A 4,274-nucleotide genomic window follows, 5' to 3' on the forward strand; every position below is an offset into this window, starting at 1 on the left:
GTGAAGGGAGATATATGGGGGAGGAGAGAGAGTTGTCGACTGATCATTTATTTGTTCCTCTTGGAGATGTTGCGATGACGTTACGAAAGAATTGCTACTCCTTGCAACAACAAAAAAGGCATACAGGTCCCCAAGGCTGCTTGCCAACCCGCACAGCAGCTGCTTGAGAAGACTCGGGGCTCTATTATCAACGGGGACTTTCCACAGTCAGTATGACAGAGACGTTATTCTTTTAATGGTCCTTCGCCAGCGAACGGGAAGCGGAGTGGCACCTTGCATTTTAATTACCTCTGAAGAAAAAGAACTGGGTCTATATATATATCAAAATGCAGACGTTGGCCCAGTGTCGGGCCTGTTTACGGGGAAATTGTTTGGCGCCCAAGCGGGATTTTCCCGCAATTAGAACATTCCAATTGTGAAGTGTGCGCTGCATTTTTCAGTCGGTGGCTTAAGACTGCCGGTTAGCCACGGTATGTTAACACACAGCACACTTGTCTTAGCTATTTGACTATTTTCATATGTGTGGAGTTTATTATAATTATTATTGTCAAATATGCTGAGTTTGTTCCCGTCAAATTTGACTTTTGTCACCAGTTTAATAGGAATTGGATTGACGTAGGTTGCTTGCCACGGACCTCAGTAACAAGGAAATTAAGTGGGGCCTATTTTCCGATTATCACTTCATTTTATGGCGCGACGCCTGTGCGTTCTGTGACACAAGGACCCCCCCCCCCCTGCGCAGTTGCACCGCCTGCACGCTCGATAGCTGCACCACTGCTCGACTAGTGACTGCTATCTGTGGGACCATGTGTTTTTACGTGCCGGTGTCAAAATGATGGGTGGGGGGGGGGGAAGCATCGGCTTTAACCTATCCGGCAATAGTGACAGGTGTCAAGATGTGATCGGTGTTTGTTTCATCGGTGTTTGAACGACCCCAGGCGTGCGCGGATAGTGGCGGCTTAGTGGCTCGCAAGAGGGGGTCGCGCGCTTGAACACCTTGACCCCTGCATTGTCGCCCCTCGCAAAATTGCACACGGACACACGCACACGGTTGTATCATCAGCAACATCCGTGACGGTGATCATCGGTGACAATGATCATCGGTGACAATGATCATCAGTGATAATGATCATCGGTGACAATGATCATCGGTGACAATGATCATCGATGACAATGATCATCAGTGACAATGATCATCAGTGACTATGATAATTGATGACAATGATCATCAGTGACAATGATCATCGGTGACAATGACCATCGGTGACAATGATCATCAGTGACAGTGATCATCAGTGACAATGATCATCGGTGACAATGATCATCGATGACAATGATCATCAGTGACAATGATCATCAGTGACAATGACCATCAGTGATAATGATCATCGGTGACAATGATCATCGGTGACAATGATCATCGATGACAATGATCATCAGTGACAATGATCATCAGTGACAATGATAATTGATGACAATGATCATCAGTGACAATGATCATCGGTGACAATGACCATCGGTGACAATGATCATCAGTGACAGTGATCATCAGTGACAATGATCATCGGTGACAATGATCATCGATGACAATGATCATCAGTGACAATGATCATCAGTGACAATGACCATCGGTGACAATGATAATCGGTGACAATGATCATCGGTGACAATGACGTTCCTGCTTTGAGTGCTCTGCTGGATGAAGGCCATCTCATGCCATGTCGGTTATTGTGCGGCTGCTTGACCATACAGTACATTACCAGAATCAGAATACTGTATGTATTTATTTACTGGAGGAATCCGATGAGCTATAACGCTATTTTTCCACAGATGTCAGCATGGGCGAAGAATAGCGAGGAAAATAAAACCTCAGGTCACTCGGGGTCGTAGTAGCAGTGCGTTCCTAACCACCATAGTACCGTACCATACACACACACACAAAATAAAATAATATAACCTTTATGATATGTTTTAGTCATTAGCATTAAAAACGGGCAATTTTCGACATTTGCACAGTCCCAAAAGACGTTCCGAATTTTTTTTTTTACGGACAAAAAAAATTGTCACGAATCCGACTTTTAACGAACCGCAGTGCCCCAACCACTGCGCGACTGCTTGCACCCTCCTCTTGTCGTAATGTCCTCCACGTGTTTCATTGTTGCGGCTCGCTATGTACAGGGCACGACTGCGGGGTCTTCCCCCTTTTTTCGCTGTGGCCAGCTGAACGCCCCTCGCAGCTCTAACAGCTTGGGGAATGGCCAGTGAACTCGTTAAAAAAAGTAAACATTTCGTATTTCTTCTTCTCTTTCCGTGGGAGTATTTTTCTCCATCGGTGCCTCGAGTCGAAGCATGACAGAGCGACAGAAACAAAAGAACACAAAAAAACCCCACATCGTTACTGTTGACATTTCGTTGGTAACACGAAATGTCGTATTGACATTTGGTGCGCGCGTTTGATCAGTCGCAGATGCGATCGCAGATAACAGACACTGCAAAGACAGAGGCGGGTTTTTAAAGCCTACGTCCGATTTTTCCTGTTGATCGGCGCACATTGCGCTATGAACTTGGCGACCTGATTGAACATTATTATTATTGTTATTTTGTGAATGGATGACCGTCAGTTGGTTAGGGATGTCTGAAGCCAGTCCTGGCCACCCCCTACTGGTCCTGCCTCCATCATCCCACACTGACCGCTGCAGTGTGAAGTACGGTCAAACGACTCCCGTCACCAGGGCCGTCCATAGGGAGTGCAGGCCCGGGCGGGGGGTCGGGATGATGAGTCCCGTGAACAGCGGCGTAGTCGGAGCTCGCAAACTTTGGTCACCACCGGTTCAGGATGGACTTGACCACTGGCTTCCCTGCTTCACCCGCGCATCACTTGCTAACAAAAGCACCGTGGACTACTCTCCTTTTGACACGTCGCCTTGCGCGACCAATTTCATCCAAAATAGAGGTTTATTTTTGGTTAGATCGGGTAAATGTGTCGTTAAACCCGCCACCAACCGACACAGCCAAGCTAACGTCAAAAAGCCTCTATTACTCTCCTTTTGCTTCCACATTCTAAGAGCCCTTTTGTAACAAAACAGTGACGTGGCGTTCGCCAAATAGTCCAGAGTACAACTGCCAACTCGTTTTACGCAGGGAAGACTCACCGACTCTCAACGTCGTCTTCACTCGCCAAGTCTCAAGGTCGTCTTGAAGGAGGGTCGTGCATGTGGGGATGCTTGGCCCCACTCCCTTGCGGAGTCTTAAAGACGTGGTCTTATCCTCAAAGCAACGTCCTCGAGTCGCGCAAAGTCGGTCTGCACCCGGGCCCCACATTTACGAGGCCTGGGGAAGTGCGCGCTTCGATTGAAAATGGTCTTCTCCTAGCCGCATCGTGAACGTTCATTTCGTTGCGATGTAAATTTGTTTTAAAGATAACTGCAACTTGTGAAGCGCGCGCAGTATTTGCTGAGTCAGAGGCGGCGAGGAACCAAATGAGCGGGACAGGCAGCCAAGGCGGTGAGCTGGTGCCAAGTTTCAGCGCCCCACACACCCCGCTTCCCCAAAACTCTGTGGTTCTTTATATATTAAGTTGTTATCGGCCAATTTGTTTCGTTTGTTGTCCTTCCCCCGCACCTCCGATTAGCACGGTTGGCTGCCTACGGTGCGAAAGAAGTTCAACATGCGTGCATCCATACATACAATCAGTGAGTGCTTACATGTGGGAGGACACTGGAGCACACAGAGAAAAAAACACTCTGTGAGGGGGAAACACTGTATCCCATACAAATGGACACAGGTTGGGGGCGGGGGGGGGGATCCAAGTTTTCCGTGCCGCCTTCTCCTCGCGAGCCAAGGTAGCGTACCACCAACCCTCGCCGATGCCTCCACGGTGCCTGGTGGCATCCGGCCACGTGCAGTGTTGGCTCCACCGCCCGCGTCAGATTTGGGCGAGCTCCGCTTCGCAAAGCGTGGCCCCCAGCCTGCTCACGTCCACGGTCCGTGGCTGTCAACCCGTGCGGTTTACCCCGTGTTCTTGTGCAGGGAAATTGGGTTTTCAGGTCCATACGGCGTACAGCCGTTTCAATACGGGCAACAACACGAAAACTGTGGGTGTGTTTCTCCCTTGTGATATCACTTTGTAGGATGAACGTTGAGATTTAGAAGGAGCACGGGGTGACCAATGAGGTCTGAATTGGTCTGTAATAAGGTAGGGCACTGAGAAGGGGTTGACAGCTGTGATGGTCACACGCTCAGCGTTCAGCACCGACAAGAGCCCGAGCCAACAA

This window comes from Petromyzon marinus, chromosome 3 (assembly GCF_048934315.1).
Source record: "Petromyzon marinus isolate PM22_M1 ecotype Great Lakes invasive population chromosome 3, UKy_Petmar_22M1.pri1.0, whole genome shotgun sequence".
Classification (NCBI taxonomy): Eukaryota; Metazoa; Chordata; class Hyperoartia; order Petromyzontiformes; family Petromyzontidae; genus Petromyzon; species Petromyzon marinus.